The 18,068-nt window shown below is 49.4% G+C and overlaps 2 long non-coding RNA genes across 2 annotated transcripts; one reads left to right on the forward strand and one right to left on the reverse strand.

Moving 5' to 3' along the window:
• Nucleotides 1-8,704: 8,704 nt before the first annotated feature.
• On the reverse strand, nucleotides 8,705-10,274 carry LOC109757418 (uncharacterized). Its single transcript, XR_005754168.2, has 2 exons — nucleotides 9,686-10,274; nucleotides 8,705-8,935 (listed from the first exon to the last, which is right to left on the reverse strand). It is a non-coding gene; the product is annotated as an uncharacterized lncRNA (long non-coding RNA).
• Nucleotides 10,275-16,678: 6,404 nt separating this feature from the next.
• On the forward strand, nucleotides 16,679-17,713 carry LOC109757427 (uncharacterized). Its single transcript, XR_012181877.1, has 2 exons — nucleotides 16,679-17,324; nucleotides 17,411-17,713. It is a non-coding gene; the product is annotated as an uncharacterized lncRNA (long non-coding RNA).
• The last annotated feature ends 355 nt before the right edge of the window (nucleotides 17,714-18,068 follow it).

Raw genomic sequence — 18,068 nt, forward strand, 5'->3', positions numbered from 1 at the left:
CAAGTAGAGACATACTAGTGACACTCTGTTTGTCTATGTATTCACACATGTATTATGTTTCCGGTTAATACAATTCTAGCATGAATAATAAACATTTATCATGATATAAGGAAATATATAATACTTTATTATTGCCTCTAGGGCATATTTCCTTCAGTTACCGAATGTTGTTCGGAGTCCCGGATGAGATGCCGGACGTCACGAGGAGTTCCGGAATGGTCCGGAGGTAAAGATTTATATATGGGAAGTCCTGTTCTGGTCACCGGAAAAGTTTCGGGTGCTATCGGTAACGTACCGGGACCACCGGGAGGGTCCCGGGGGTCCACCAGGTGGGGCCACCAGCCCCAGAGGCCTACATGGGCCAATAGTGGGAAGGGACCAGCCCCTAGGTGGGCTGGGGCGCCTCCCACCAAGGCCTAAGGCGCCCTCAAGAGGAGAGGGGGCAAACCCTAGGAGCAGATGGGCCCTAAGGCCCACCCTAGGTGCGCCCCCCTTTCTCCCCCTTGGCCGCCACCCAGATGGGATCTGGGGGCTCCCGCCACCCCTGGGGAGGGAACCCTAGGTGGGGGCGCAGCCCCTCCTCTTCCCCTATATATACTTGAGGTATGGGGGCTGCCCAACAGATGATTTGCTCTCCCTCTTGGCGCAGCCCTTCCCTCTTCCATGTCCTCCTCCTCTCCCGCGGTGCTTGGCGAAGCCCTGCAGGATTGCCACGCTCCTCCATCACCACCACGCCGTCGTGCTGCTGCTGGACGGAGTCTTTCCCAACCTCTTCCTCTCTCCTTGCTGGATCAAGGCGTGGGAGACGTCACCGGGCTGCACGTGTGTTGAACGCGGAGGCGCTGTGGTTCGGCGCTTAGATCGAAATCAACCGCGATCTGAATCGCTACGAGTACGACTCCTTCATCCGCGTTCTTGCAACGCTTCCGCATAGCGATCTACAAGGGTATGTAGATGCACTCCCCTTCTCCTCGTTGCTAGATTACTCCATAGATTGATCTTGGTGATGCGTAGAAAATTTTGAATTTCTGCCACGTTCCCCAACACACGCCTGCCCCGCCGGTGCTCCATGGGGAGGTGGACGAGCTTCCGCCGCTCCCCATGACCCCCGACACCACACCTCCCGGAGCTCGGGCGCGTGGGCGCACGACGATGGCCGGTGGCAGGATGGTGACTGCGGCGAGGTCGCTGCAGCAGAGGGGGAAGGACCACGTTGACGGGCACAACTGACCTTGAACGGCGCGAAGCGTGCGGCGGCGCCGCCGCGGCTGGCGACTCCGGTTGACCGGCACGGAGCTTCTCCATGGCGTCGCCGTCCAGAACCTGTTTGATGAAATGCCTGTACGAAAAAGGAGGTGTAAATAAAAAAGAAAAATGAAAAAGGAGGCGCTGAGTCAATGACATGTGGGTCCCATCTCCACCTCGACGTATTTGTCCACATAGGCATGCCATGTCAGCTCGACAGGTGGGCCCAACCTGTCGGTTTCGCTGTTTTCGCGGCCAAATCAGCCCGTCAGTGCTCCACGTTACAGGTTAGGCTCAGAACTGGTGGTTTTTTGTGACCTGGCTCAAATCTGGTCCTGACCTGTTACCCTAGCCCCAAGTGCGATGGTTTTGGATAAATAACTCGCCTTATCTAGATGTGACATAACAATGTCACATTTACATCTAAATGTGACGTCAGCAACAGCTCATCCTAAAATAAACCCCACCTCCGTTCTTTGTCTTTGTTTATTTTTACTTTGTTTGTTTGTCTTTCTTTTCTTCTGTGTGTCCTCCGACCCACTACAAACAACCCGGACACCCCCTTCCCTGGGCCTTATATGTTGTTTGTTACTGGTCAGATCTGGGCTGCACCTTTATATATTCATACACACGTACATGTATTTGTACTTATTGTTATGTCTTTTCCTTGGGTGCCACGCACACCACGCAAGTAGCCCTGCTAGCTGCTTCTTTAGCTTCAGTAGTTCAGTTTAACCGCACATGCATGCATGCACATACGCGCGCTCGCTCACGCAACAGAATGTTAGCTAGCTAAGCTTCATATATAATGAATCTCTGGCTCTCACAACACGTACATGTACCTGTACCACCAGATTGCATTTGTCTACCGTTGATTAATTAATAGTCCCATATTCTCTTTAAAAAGATATCTGTGCGCGAAGGGCCAAAAGACACATGCATGAAAAAACTTCTAATCTACATCTATATTAAAAAAACTACTTCACTAGTTTGATGTAAATCCTATTTACAAAAATAAACGAAGATGAAAATATAGTCATGTATTGCATGAAGAAAAATGTTTGTGTAGAAGTGCTCAACTTAAAAAAACTATTGACATATTTTCACAATACACGATGAATCTTTTTGAAAGATGCATGATGAACATTTTTAACATACATTTTCAACATACACAGAAAACATTTTTTAAAAAACACCGTTAATATTTTTCTTAAATAGGATCGGCCTTTTTTAGAAGAAGGCAATTTAAAAAAAATATGAACATTTTATAAATAAATGATGAACATTTTTTCAAACATGGTAAACTTTTTTTAAACACAAAAAACCGCATGGTGGAGGAAAATCAAAAGGGGAAAAAAGATAAGCTAAGGGTGGATATGAACTGAGTCGCGGCAAGTTGTGCGTCAAGAGTGGACAAACAACTGGGTCTGGCAAGTTTCGTGTCGAGGGTGGACATGGGATTGGGTCGGGGTCGGGGCAAATTGCATGTCGTTGGTGGACATGCAATTGAATCAGGTCAGGACGAGTTGTGTACCGGTGGTTGACAAACAACTAGGTAAGACGAGTTGCATGTCGTGGGTGGACATGCAACTAGGTCCGGCGATTTGCGTGTCTAGGGTGGACATGCAACTTGGTCGAGTCGGCAAGTTGTGACTCGATGTTGGACTTACAACTGAGACAACTACACAAGACTATGACACCAGTTGCGAGCCGATGGTGAGCGTGCAACTAGAAAAACTATTAGCCTAGTTGCGAGTCGAGGGTCGGCATGCAACTGGGGCCCCTCGACAAACATACACAACCATAGTTAAGAGTCGATGGTCGACATTCAACTGGGGACCCTCGACAAACACACACTCCCCTAGTTATGAGTAGATGGTTGACATGCAACTGTGGGCACAGACAAACACAAACTCCCCTAGTTGCAAGTCGATGGTCAGCTTGCAACTGGGGACCCTCGACAAACACACACACACCCCTAATTGCGAGTTGATGGTCGGGTTGCAACTGGGGACCTTCGAAAACACACACACACTACCCCTAGTTGTGAGTCGATGGTTGACATGCAACTGGGACCCTCGACACACACACAGTTGTGAGTCGATGGTCAGCATGCAACTGGGGACCCTCGACACACACACACACACACCCTTACTTGTGAGTCAATGGTTGACATGCAATTGGGGACCCTCGAAAAACATACTCCTCTAGTTGCAAGTCGATGATTGACATGTAATTGGGGACCTTCAACGAAACGCACGCCCCCCCCCCACACCCCTAGTTGCCAGTCGATGTTCGGCTTGCAAATGAGGACCCTCGACAAACACTCACACCTCTAGCTGCGAGTCGATGGTCGGCTTGCACTGGCGGCACCGACAAACACACACTCACCTAGTTGCAAGTCAATGGCCGGCATGCAACTACAACTGGGTTCCTCGACACACAAACACACACACACACACTCCTAGTTGAGAGTCAATGGTCGGCATGCAACTGGGGACCGTTGACAAAGTACACTGTAAATTTTTATTCTATCAAAAAAAGAAAAGAAAAAGTGCCTTGTAAATTTTTATTCTATCAAAAAAGAAAAAAGTGCCTTGCAAATTTTTATTCTATGAAAAAAAGAAAAAAAACTATCAAAAATGGAATACTTGCAACTGGGGACCCTCGACAAACACACACACCCTTAGTTGCGAGTCGATGGTTGGCTTGCAACTGGGGCCACGACAAAACACACACACCCACTAATTGCGAGTCGATGCTCGGCTTGCAACTTGGGACTCTCGACAAACACACAACCCTTAGTTGCGAGTCAATGGTGGACTTGCAACTGGGGGACACAACAAAACACACACACACACCCTAGTTGTGTGTCGATGCTCGGCTTGCAACTTGGGACTCTCGACAAACACACAGTACTTAGTTGTGAGTCAATGGTGGACTTGCAACTAGGGGCCACGACAAAACACACACACACCCTAGTTGCAAGTTGATGGTCGACATGCAATTGGGGACCCTCAACAAACACACACACTCCTAGTTACGAGTCGATGGTGGACATGCAACTGGGGACCCTCGACAAACATACACACCCTTAGTTGCGAGTATATGGTCGGCTTGCAACTGGGGGCCACGACAAAACACACACATGCACACACCCGTTCCGAGAGTTGATGGTCAGCTTGCAACTGGGGGCCTAAACAAACACACACACCACCCAGTTGTGAGTCGATGTTCACATGCAACTAGGGACCCTCGACAAAACACACACCCCTAGTTACGAGTCGATGGTCGGCTTGCAACTAGGGACCCTCGACAAACACACACATCCTTAGTTGCGAGTCGATGGTCGACTTGCAACTGGGGCACTGACAAACACCCCCCTAGTTGTCAGTTGGTTGTCGACATGCAACTGGAGACTCTCGACAAACAAACACACACACACACACACACACCCTTAGTTGCGAGGCAATGGTGGCTTGCAACTGGGGGCCATGACAAAATACCACCCCCCCCCCCCAAGTTGCGAGTCGATGGTTGACATGCAACTGGGGACCCTCGACCAACAAACACATAGACACACACACACACTCTTAGTTGCGAGGCGATGGTTGGCTTGCAACTGGGGGCCATGACAAAACACCCCCTAGTTGCGAGTCGATGGTTGACATGAAACTGGGGACCCTCCACAAACACACACACACACACACACACACACCTTTAGTTGCGACTCGATGGTTGACATGCAACAGGGGACCCTCGACAAACACACACACACACCCTTAGTTGCGAGTCGATGGTTGGCTTGCAACGGGGACTCTTGACAACCCCCCTTCCCCTCCCCCCTCCCCCACCCGCACACACACCCTTAGCTGCGAGTCAATGGTCGACATGCAACTGGGGGCACTGACAAACACACACAACCCTAGTTGCGTGTCGATGGCCTGCTCGCAATCGAGGACCCTCGACAAACAAAAACACACACACCCTAGTTGCGAATCGATTGTCGGCTTGCAACTGGGGACCCTCAACACACACACACATCCTTAGTTGTGAGTCGATGGTCGGCTTGCAACTGGGGGTCACGACAAAACACACACACCCTAGTTGCGAGTTTGATGGTCGACTTGCAACTCGGGCCCCTCAACGAACACCCCTAATTGCGAGTTGATGGTCGGCTTGCAACTGGGGACTCTTGACACACACACACACACACCCTTAGTTGCGAATCGATGGTCGACTTGCAACCGGGGGCCACAACAAAACACACACACACACCCCTAGTTGTGAGTCAAGGATGAACTTACAACTAGGATGAAAAAACAAAAACACATGATCTAGTTGTGAGTCGAGCGTGGGCTTGCCCAGTTACGAGTCGATGGTGGGCTTGCAACTGGAACAATTGCGGGCCCAGTTGTGAGTCAAGGGTGAACCTGCAACTGGGAGGAAAAAAGAAAACACATGGCAGCTGCGAGTTAAGGGTAGACTTGCAACTGCAATGAAACAAACTATGAGGCTAGTTGCGAGTTCAAGGGTGGACATGCAACTGGGACACCTATATTGCGAGTCGGGGGTGGACTTGCAACTGAGATAACTACACAAAACTACGATACGAGTTGTGAGTCAAGGGTGGATTTGCAACTGGATAAAACAAACTACATACTTAGTTCCGAATCAAGAGTGAACTTGCAACTGGGACAACTATACAAAACTATGATACCATTTGCGAGTCGAGGCTGGACTTGCAGCTGGGACAATAACAACTACGAGTCCAGTTGTGAGTCGAACGTAGATTCACAACTCGATAAAAGTAAAAAACTTGCCCTGTTGCTACTTGAGGGGTGGACTTGTAATTAGGACAACTACGAGAACATTTACGAGTTGAGCGTGGACTCTACTAATTCTCCATCGGGCCAAGAAAACGCATAGCAAAAACCCACAAAAGAGAAACGAGTCACACCCCTCAAACAACAGCATATATGGGCTCATGTGAAGAAACATGAGAACCAGCCGACACAAAATAAAACAGGACAAGAGGACACACGGCAAAAAATAGCGATTGCATGATCAAGTTTGTGTGAACTTTAAAACAAACAAATTGGACGATTATAGACTCAGATGAGACATCATCAAGATGAGATTTAGCAAATCCAAAACCAAAAAATCTCTTCTTTAGCTACACAGTCAAATCAAAATAAACAAAAACAGGGAATACATAGACATGTAGCCCTCCACAAAACAGCTACAGCCCACACAAAAAATGAATACACAAAATGTTAATACGGCCCACTAAAAAAGTCATATCAGGCCTCATTGCTTCACGAGGGACGAAACGAAAAACACGACAGAACAACAATGAGTACGACTCAGAAGCACGTATATCTAATGGTATATGAGTTAAATGAGATATTGTTAACTCTGATCTAAATGCGAATTAGCAAAACCTATCCGAAACGGACCCAGATCACGCCGTGAAATGTCCCAATAAAAGACACAACACGAGCAGATCAATAAGTAGACACCAGACGCATAGTGCGACACTGGACGCGCGACAAAACAACCCACGATCAAGATTTGCACGATATTTAAAGAAAATAAATAACATATGGAAAAAAATCATGAATTTAAAACAAATAAATGAATAAGAAAAAATAAAGATAGAGAAGAAAAAATAAAAGAAAAAGGAAATCAAGAAAATAAAATAAAAATAAAACAAAGAAAAATATGAACGAAAAATCACTTACTTACACTCCTCCCTTCTCACTACAACCCACTCGTCGCATGAAGGATAGGGAAATGAATTTTGTTTTCAGAACCGTAGGAAAATGAATGGGCACCGTCACTTCTCCTCTCGAGAGAAAAAATAACGGCCACTCTCACCCCATGTTCTTCTACCATCGTACAATGAAGCTCACAACTAAGACAAACAGACGAAAGCCCACAAACACATCAAGCGGTGCAGACCTGCTCGAGCTCACGAAAAAAAACCAACAACAGGAATTGGACACAGGCCGACGAGCATGCGAGGAACGATCATGTTGCACGAGATTAAAGACAAATAAGATCTAACGGCGCTAGACTTAGATGTGACATCCTTAAAAAACATCTAGATGTGAATTAGTCAATCTGTTCTATCTTTACATAGGAAACACATGAGAAGTATAAATGCTCTGTACCAATAGGTGTCTGAAATCACGATAAATGTGAGAGTGTGAGATATATTGCAAGCACACAAATTTGAACATGCAAAGTAGCATGTTCAAAAATGATTTCTAGATGCAGTAATTTATTATCCGCAAACAAATTTATTCTAACCTAATTGGGAATAACACAGAATAACACAAATCAACTAGAATAACACAAATCAATAAAGATCTGACCGCCGGAGAGCCTACCTGCTTCCTAGTGCACCGGTGTTGAATGCCTAAGCAGCAAACTGAGGATGGATCTGGGCAAGATGGCTGCCCTAGTGGAAGATGGGCAGGCTAGATCATGGACAACGAACGCAGTGAGGGAGGAATCGAACCTGGCCGGTTCTAGGCTCTGGCGAAGAAAACATGGCCGACGTGCTGGGCAGTATGCTCGGCGGAGAGGACGACTGGAGGCAGGATAGGGGGACGGCGGTGGCGATTAATTCGGGACAGATGTGATGGGCCGAGGAATTATGGGAAGCTCGCTGCGTGATGAGGGGGAGGGTGATTAAAAGGGGATTTCTCTGGTGTCTCTTAGCCATCGGATGAAATACAAATCAACGACACACAAGCCGTCTGAAGATCGTCTCGTATCTGTCGTATGATCTAAAGTGTTTCCCGTAAAGTATACCCCCGTAAAAATAAAACGGACGATCTACTTGGATCGTCGTTTTTGCGTCCTAACTTTTACACCCGGTTTCACTTTACACTTGGTTATCGCTGGTATTCCGTCGGTTTGCAAAACACTTCTATGTCCGTCGTTTTTCCTAGTCGCTGGTATTCCCCCATTCTTGCTCGGTCGTGATTGACTAGGTAGCCACAGCCGAGGTAAGCGCCGCAACGGCTCAACCGGAGCACGCCGAGGCCACCGCCACCGCTCGCCGGAGCGCCGCCGCCATTCCCCCGTTGACACCATCGTCACCAGCGCAGTCGCCACCTGCAGTCCTGCCGCATCAGCTCCACCACCACGGCCCGCCATTAACGCCGAGCGTCCGCAGCCACCACCATGGGTGCTTGCGCGCTGCCGAGCTTTGAGTCGACGGTGTCACAGCATCCGCGCCGCTGCCGGAGCTCGTGCGCTCACCGCCACTGCAACCCAACGTCCGCCTCTACCACCAGCGGTCCACGGCGTCCCCGCTGCTGCCGGATTGCCTTCGCCCCTGCAGCATATCCTGCGTCCGCCGTGCCGCCCTGTGACGACGCCTGGCGCTCGTTCTTCTGGTAACCAACCGCATAGCGCACGGGAAAGACTCCGAAACAAGCAAAAATCCGACGAACCAAGCGCAGCATATTCATGTGGGAATATCCGGTTGTATTTTACAAATCTCCTGTAATATACAGGGGTATTCATGTACGGATGTAAAACTTCTACAGCGATTCCAAGCGGGGCCTTATAATATCTGTAAAAAGGAGCCCGTCCCGGTATTCCCGTGGACCTTGTTGTATAGTAACTTGAATTTCCTTTCATGCCCTTCCTAGATAATTGCCCACACATGTTTCTGCTAAGATGCTGACAAACATTAGTAGAACTCTAATAAGCATAAGCATAGGAAGAACATGAAGCAGTACAAGGACCCAGTGCTTACAAGTCCGACAACTTGTAACAAACATTTTTTTTGCACTTGATACAAAATTCAATAATAGACAATGGTCAAGATTTAGTTTCTCATGTTACGGTGGAACATACACACATTGTTATCTGTAAAAAAAAGTTTCATTTGAAATGTTTAAATGAGGTATAGCACTTACAGGATATTATTTAGAGTGGAAACAAAATAACAATTCTTTGTGGGCATAAACGCAAACACATGGTAGTCAGAAAACACTGTAATCCACGTCTTGATTTCTATTTATACTGAAACGCAAACTCTGGGTTCAGATTTACGGCAGGAATATATACAGATTAGCAAAGAAGCTGATACTTCATCAAATGGAAATCTTATTCAACATATAAGCTGCATGTGCTTCAGTGCGTGAGCTTGACTACTTGAGTATGATTTGTTCAGCAGTGGCCGGGCATCAGTGGTATGGCATCCAGCTGCTAGCACTTGCAGTAGCGATAGCGTCTGGGGTGGGACGGCCAGAGGTGCGTACGCATGGAGATGCCAGGAAGCGCTATAACCATGCGTGCAGAAAATTAAGGAATAATGAAGCAGCAGGATCTAATTTCAGATACAGCGTCCGTATAGACAAATCGACCATAGGAAATCGAGAATGACGAGTAGGGCGTGGAAGGGAATCAAACCCACCATGCGTATCTGCCGCCGTGCGCACTCAGCGTCGTTGCCCTGGTCCTTGACCTTGGTGACCAAGCCGCTCTGCCTCCCGACCAACGCATCCGGAATTTTTCTATGGAGTTGGTGCAGATGGGTTACCGCTGTGAGGAGAGGGGTCGCCTCGCGCCGGCGCCGGTACTCACCCCGCGTGGCACTTAGCTGGAGACTGCGCACCACAGATCTGGTAGTGAGGTCACTGGACTCGGCAGCGAGGTCGCCAGATCTGACAGTGAGGTCGCCGAATCTGGCCGTCGACGGGGCGGCATGGTGGAGAAGAAGGGAGAGGCTGGAAGTGGTGGAACCGGAGCGGGAGAGGGTGTTGGCGGCGGTGAAGCGGCAGAGTTTGTGCAGAGGCGGCGGAGCTCGGCACCGAGGGCCAGAGGTCGGCGGCAGGTCAGCTGCCAGCGCCGCATTCGGAGAGGGAGAGAGGAGGGAGCGGTCTGGCTGGGGCTAGAGTTAGGGCACATACAATGCAGGCGCTAAGCTAAGGGCGCTAGAACCAGCAATTTAACCGTGCGTGAAAAAATTGAGATAAATTGTGGGTCTGTTGCGCGGGCCTAGGTGGGACAGTGAAATTTTGGAAGACTCAGGAGGTAAAGTCCAGCGGGACGGAAAAAATTTCACATGACCCACCGATAGAGGCACTGAATCAATAAGTCCCGAACATCAGTTTTTTGACATCTCGTCCCGAACGCGTTGGTAGCCGTTGCCCGAATCTCCACGACCCCCTCTTGCCACGTCATCAGTAGACTCGTTCGCTCCCAGGCCGAAGCCGCCCGAACGGTTCTCCGTTCTCCCACTCACCGCTTATTCCCACTCCCCACTTCCAGGCCGAAGCCTGACCTTCGCCATTCCTCCTACTACGCGTCTGATTTGAGGAAGGGGACTGTCGGCGTTGGGAGGCCGGGACAGCAGCGAAGGTGTCCGGCGGTCGGAGCGAAGGGCGGCCGTTGCACACCCAACCTCGCCGCTTACCATTAGACCGGAAACCGCGCTCCGCCGGCTATGTGCAGATCCGCATCGTGCGCTGCCCGTGTGTTAGGAGCGCTCCCAACACGGGTCCTAACATGGGCTTTGCCCATTGGGCCAGCCGCTACTCGTACAAATACCTGGAGGAAAGCATCGAGAGGGTCATCCAGTGGATCACGGCTTTGGCACGGCGGCTCTCTTCCCCTACCTCTCGTCCTCCTCCTTCTGTTCTTCCTGATCCCCAAACCTTGTATCTCCATTGGTGTTGCCTCTAATCAAAGCTTGTATCCAATAGATATTGAGAGAGACATTTGATTCTTTACATCTGGTATACAGAGCCAGGCACCACCCTTCCTCAAATTCTTCCCCCAATTTTTTTTTCCCATCACCACCATCCGACGGAATCGACCATGGATCCGTTCCTCCAGGAGTATCTCGAGCGGCTCGGCGCCAGGCTCGACGCCTACACCAATGCCACCAGGGCCCTCGCCGAGAAACTAAACGCCCTTGACGTCAGTTGGGCCATCAGTTCACCCGCCGTCGTCCACAATCCACCACCGCCGACCACTTCGCCGGAAAGCACGACCGACGCGTCGGCACCCGTCCCCGACACCCCCTGCTCCACCACCAAGGCCCAGGAGATCCCTATGGTCGCCCATGATGCAGCCCCGGTCTGCGTCGCGATGGTGCCCGTCACTTGTTCGATGGATTGCTCGACCCAGGTCGACACCAGCGACAGGGTCGACGAGGTCCATGATGCCGCCACCGCTGTCCACCTCGAGCCCATCCACCAAGCAGTCGAGCAGCTCACTCCGGGGCAGGCAACAGCCTCTAGTGCTGAGGTCGTTTCTCCCGTGACGACCACCACCGACATCGACCCCAAGGCCGACGTGCAGGAGCTCGATGCCCTATCTGTTAACACCTCCACGCAAGTGATGAGCAAGGCGAACCATGGCGTCGTCCTCATCATCCCCAGTGACTTCTCTGCACCAACGTTGACCATGTGTTTGACATATTACATCGTCCATGGCGACGACCCGGTGCAGCCAACTGCACGCAAAGAGCATTGCCCACATGGCGTTCATCTCGTGGGTGAGTGCACAGGCTTGCTACTGCCACCATTGCGGAAAGGAATTGAGCCGCAACAGTGGCCGCCCCCTGTTCAAGTGCAGTGTTCAGAGGATGACATTGTTCTGTTCCGTGGCATTGTTTGCGGATATTTCACTAGTGACTCTGGCTGTGTATGGTGGCCACCTGATCACCAGCCAAGGAGGATTCATACTGACTTGCAAACTCCAATTGTTACTTCACTGCAGTTGCAACCATGGCCTTCTGGGAATTTTCAACTCACTCATCCATTGAGCGACGACTAGAGCATTTTGAGCAGCTTAGTTTCTGGGTTTCCACTGAGCAGCGACGGAAGAGAAGGGAATTCATCACTCCGTCTGTTTCCACTAAGTGCTCAAACAAATTCCTATGGGAGTCGCATGGCCACTCCATTCTGAGAACACAGCTGCTAATTATGGGCATGTTAGTGCATTGCCAGTTTTGGTGTCAAGAGGATTTTACAGGGAGCGGGCGCGTGGAGTTCCAGATTAACTCAGCAGTGTTTGCAACTGCAGGTTCAACTGCAGGAGATTTTGTGTACAAACCATGGCTACGGCAGTACAATTTCAGTGGACGCTTCGGAGGGATACTCACCAACCAGTTCTTGCAGTTGTGGTCCTTGGAGCATGACAGTCATGATTCAGATTTTACTAAGCATGTCAAGCTTACCATCACTTCCAAACAACGTCACTCTTGTCTTACTACGGGGTGCGTTCTTGTCTTGCAAGATCTCAATGCTGCTCGATCCACCGTTAAGACTGCGCAGATGCTGAAAATAGAGGTGACAACAGTGGGACTGCAGCCAGCAACTTTCCGCGTGAGGCAGTCATTGATTGGTACTTACATGAGCAACATTTCAAGTCATTTTGGTACTGTTCTTGCCACTCACTTTGGCACTGCTAGCATGTTCTGGAAACAACCTACCTTGATTGCTGGGATGAGAAGGAACTTCCCTGATGGTTGTGAGCGGGTTTCCATGGAAGAGCACTTCAGTTATTTGCAATATGTACAGCTACAACTATGGCGACTACCTACACATACACATGGGTCTGCACTAGGTGAACAACAATCAGGCTTCAATCTTTGGCCAGTGAAGCTGAAAGAACATGCGGTGCCCCCATGTTTGGTTTTGGTAATTGATGACAATCTCTATGGACTAATGGTTGCCTTGAGTTATATTTGAAGGTTTTGTCCATAGGCTTTTCTTGGAGTACATGTGCTGGTTTCAAGGAGAGTTTGTGTCGACCAAGGTGCTATTCGAGGAATTATCCAAAGATTGGTCATACATCATCCAAATGAAGAGAGTTGGAAAGATTCAAGGTTGATCAAGACTAAGTCAAAGAGTGAATCAAGTTGATCAACACACAAAGCATAGAAGATGTACCGAGAGGGATCAAGCGATCCCATGGTATGGTTGCGGTGTGCAAGTTCAAGTGGAACATCACGAAGAGATCAAGTGCTTGAAGCTTGCCGTCCATTGTGGTGACAATGGACTTGTGAAGATGTGCCGAAGAGTGGCTCACCCATAGTGGAGTATGGGGGAGCAATCAACTAGTCTTCATCGAGCCGACGCAATCAAGAAAGGTGGTCCAACTTGAGGGAGTCAAGATCGTCATCATCTAGCTCAAGTGGACCATGTGCAAGGCAAAGGTTTGCCCTTGATAGGTTTTCTATTTTACCGGTCTCATGATGGTAGTTGGGAGACCGGGTTATAGGATCGATTGCCGTACTATCAAGGGGGGCTCTCGATGAGTAGCTTGATCGTATCATTCGTAGAGAGCTCAAACCATTGCATCCTTGCATCATCTTTCTTGGTTCTTGTTTGCTTCTCTTTGTGAGTTTTGGAGCTTTTGGTCATCTTGTTGACAAGCTCGAGTTCATCGAAAACGGAGTTCACTTGTATCTTCTATGATGTTTTCGATGTTGGAGGTTATGTCCGTTCTTCTCTGTTGGAGGTTTCACTCCTCCATTTGTTAGGCATACCTCCCCTGCCTTTTCTTACTATAACCAGTCGTTGTTTTGATGCTACTCGTCGTCTTGTTTCCAACAAGCTTGAGTTTGCTCAATTCGGAGCTCATATGCAGAAGTTATGGCAGTTTTGGTTTTCCGTGGAGTATACTTGTTTTCGTGGAAGTGGCTTTAGGATGGCGCCAGCGGTAGTACCGCTGGGCTGGAGCGGCAGTACCACGTATCACCACAAGCGGTAGTACCGCCCATGGCCATAAGCGGTAGTACGTCTCCGGTTCCGCGCTGGTACCGCCTCGACTCGAGACATGGTTTTCTCGTGTCGGGTTCAGCGGCACTAGGAGCGGTAGTACCGCTCATGTGCGGTAGTACCGCGGCTACCACCGCCCCTAGTGCCGCTCAATGGCCCTCCTCCCTGTTGCATCTCCCTGTGCTCGTGGTAGGCGCTGTGCGCGGTCCCAGCGGTAGTACCGCAGGGCCAAGCGACAGTACCGCTGCGGCCAATGGTAGTACCGCTGGCTCCAGCGGTAGTGCCGCTCATACGGCTTTGCCTCGCCCTCTGCTTTGCTCCGCTCTCCGTGTTCTACCGCCCGGGCGGTAGAACCGCTCCCCTGAGCGGTAGTACCGCTCGTGCGCGGACTGAGCACATAACGGTTGGATTCGGGAGCTCCTATAAAAGGGGGTCTTCTTCCTCATTCAACCTTATCCTTTGAGCTCGTGTTCTTCCCCCATTGTTGACCTTCTTCGAGCTTGCTAACTCTCAGTCCCTCCATGGATTCTTGCTAGTTTTTGAGGGAAAAGAGAGAGGAGATCTAGATCCACATTTCCACCAATCACTTTCTCCTCTATGTGAGGGGAACCCCTTGGATCTAGATCTTGGAGTTCTTGGTGTTCTCCTTCTTGTTCTTCCTCTCATTTTTCTCCCTAGCATTAGTTGCTTCGGTGGGATTTGAGAGAGAAGGACTTGGGCACTCCGTGTGCCCTTGCCATTGCATTTGGTGCATCGGTTTGAGTTCTCCACGGTGATACGTGGAAGTTACAAGTTGAGAAGCTTATTACTCTTGGGTGCTTGGTACCCTTGAGCTTGTTCCTCTTGGGTGCTTGGGCGCCCTAGACGGTTGGTGGTGTTCGGAGCTCAATCATTGTGGTGTAAAGCTCCGGGCAAGCGTCGGGGTCTTCAATTAGGCTGTGGAGATCGCCCCGAGCAATTTGACGGGTTCCGGTGACCGCCCCCAAGGGTTGCCAAAGTGTACGGGTTCGGTGACCGCCCCCAAGGGTTGCCATTTGTACGGGTTCGGTGACCGCCCTCAAGGGTCCCTTAGTGGAATCACGGCATCTTGCATTGTGCGAGGGCGTGAGGAGATTACGGTGGCCCTAGTGGCTTCTTGGGAGCATTGTGCCTCCACACCGCTCCAAACGGAGATTAGCATCCGCAAGGGTGTGAACTTTGGGATACATCGTCATCTCCGCATGCCTCGGTTATCTCTTACCCGAGCCCTTTACTTATGGACTTTACTTTGTGATAGCTATATTGTTCCTTGTCATATATCTTGCTATCACCTAAGTAGTTTTTCTTGCTTAGCATAAGTTGTTGGTGCACATAGGTGAGCCTAGTTGTTGTAGGTTTTGTGCTTGACAAATTAACCGCTAGGTTTATTCCGCATTTGTTCAAGCCTCAACCGTAATTATTTTAAAGCGCCTATTCACCCCCCTCTAGGAGACATCCACGATCTTTCAGAAGCTACTATTCAAAAATAATTATACACGTGAAGCTTGGTACTGCTACATTTTTGACACTTGGATCATGTGCAAACTGACAGGAATCACTTCGCAAGATGATACAATGTATGGTGTTAATTTCACTTTCAGCTTCCTTCATGCGCATAGTGGTGAACAAATTCAGTCATTAACACATGATTTCTCAGGCATGTGTTTCCTCAACAACACATATATTCTGCTTGTGGGTTCAAGAGCAAAAGTTCAGTGTACCTCACTGATCACTTTCGAGGGTTGTTCCCCACTTGGGGCAACAATATTCGGTGACAACACTCATGACATGTCGTCCTTTACAAGCAAGCAGACCATCACTGAAGATATATATGCCAGGACAACATGTTGGACACAAATTCAGTTTGTGGTTATATGCCAGGACATCTATGTTAATTCCTCTTCATGTCTTCAGAAATTGGTGCTTAGCAAGAGGCTTCTTGTTGGATATCATACTCAGAGTGTTGAGATGCCCATCACATGCTGTTGCTGAACTAGATGGAACGGTTGACAAGGAGGAGCCAATCTCTAAAATGGGCATCCCCATTCATTTGTCAGAGCAGCAATTGACACCTCCTGTACCCGATGAGGGCGTATACGCACATGAAGACATGCGTGCTGCAATTTATGCGCACAAGTCATGGGATCCCGGGGGTGTCGCCATGCCTGCTTGGAATCCTCAATCATGGAAGATACTAAGGTTGATGCTCACCAACCATGAAGCACAAACTATGAGTGGTATGTCGTCCTCTCAATGCTCTGATGAAGAACATTTCCAAGGAGGGGGGAATGCCGTCGTGGTCATTCTTGCTGCCGGTTTGCTGCAAGACTACGTCGACCACATGTACTACATCGGCTTCCACAACGACTACTTCCTCGACACCTCCGCCCGTCAGGTCACCATCAACCACGACTACTACAACCTCATCATTCAAGTCAACCTCTACTTCGACTACAACCGCGACTTCGAGCTAGTCAAGGAACATCGAGTACAATGGGATCCTGGCGGGTCTGATGGTGTCGGCTTGGGGGCAAGCCGAATTTCAAGGAGGGAGATGTTAGGAGCCCTCCCAACACGGGTCCTAACATGGGCTTTGCCCATTGGGCCAGCTCATGGGCCAGCCGCTACTCGTACAAATACCTCGAGGAAAGCATCGAGAGGGTCATCCAGTGGATCACGGCTTTGGCACGGCGGCTCTCTTCCCCTACCTCTCGTCCTCCTCCTTCTGTTCTTCCTGATCCCCAAACCTTGTATCTCCATTGGTGTTGCTTGTAATCAAAGCTTGTATCCAATAGATATTGAGAGAGAGATCTGGTTCCTTACACCGTGCAAACATCAGAGAGGTCGAGCGCGAGCAGCAGCGGATGGAGTGGGCCAAGCGCGAGCAGCAGCAGACGAAGGTCGCGGGTCAGGGGTATGGGGGAGGAGGTCCCTCGCGTTCTTGCTCCGGCGGAAGCCCGCGGCCCATGGATTCCGGCGGGAAATTGACCACATGCGCGGTGGGAGGTGGTGGTGGAGTGGCGGATGACGAGGCTCGCCGCCGAGCTAGACAGTATGGCGCTGTGCTCAGCGGAGGCTGCCGTGCGCGGGCACGGCGGGGGTGTGGCGGCGCGGCGGGTGCAGCAGGTCGTAGTGGCCAAGGTGAGCCGACTGCTCGTGGGGTCCGTTGGTGTGCGGTGTGCCCTGTTTCCGCTGTCAATGCGCTCGTCCGCTCTGACGGACTTGAGCTTCTCCTGCAACTCCATAAGCTCGTGGCGCGTCCTCGACCTGGCAGCCGGCGGATATGGAGTCCCTGTATGCAAGGTGAGGGGCTGTTGATTCCTCCCTGTAGCCCATTTCAGTATATGCAGGGGGTTGGTTTTCTGATGAACTCTCTACAATCATTTCAGTATATGCAGGGGGGTGAATTACATTGTGTAGTTGCTCAGACATCCAAGGCAAATCATAATTTTGGATGCATATTTTGTTCTGCAATAGTGCTTTTTTGCTGAAGATCTTACACAAGTCTGAATAATACACTTTTTGTTGTACAAGGTATATAACTGAATTTCCCGCGTGTTATATAAGCGTGTGGTTGACTACATAAGTGCATGATCCCCGTAGTGTTAATTTAGGTGCAGATGATGGCAGATTCGAGTCTAAAACTTATGTTTTAGTACTACATCTATATAATAGCCACAACAACTTCATTATGTTTTTTGCCATGACACATTCAGTTCTGCATTAGGCCTTTCCAATTAGGTTGTGATTTGTATACATTAAGTTTTGCCCTGACACGTCCAATTTTAGGTTGGAAAATTTAGTGTATTATTCATGACATTTTTTAATGGAGCACGGCAATTTTGCTTTATCGACAACGGCAAGTTTAATTCACCCCTCATGGCAAATTTAATTAATGGATGATGGCAAATTCTGTTAATGGATCATGGCAACTTCATTTCATTTTTAAAACCACGACAATTTTAATAGTGGATCATGGCATTTTTTGCTAGTCTTTCATACGCAAACCCATGCTATTTTTTTGCCATGGCAAATCTTGCTTCATTT

Source organism: Aegilops tauschii, chromosome 4, assembly GCF_002575655.3.
Source record: "Aegilops tauschii subsp. strangulata cultivar AL8/78 chromosome 4, Aet v6.0, whole genome shotgun sequence".
In the NCBI taxonomy this organism is placed as follows: Eukaryota; Viridiplantae; Streptophyta; class Magnoliopsida; order Poales; family Poaceae; genus Aegilops; species Aegilops tauschii.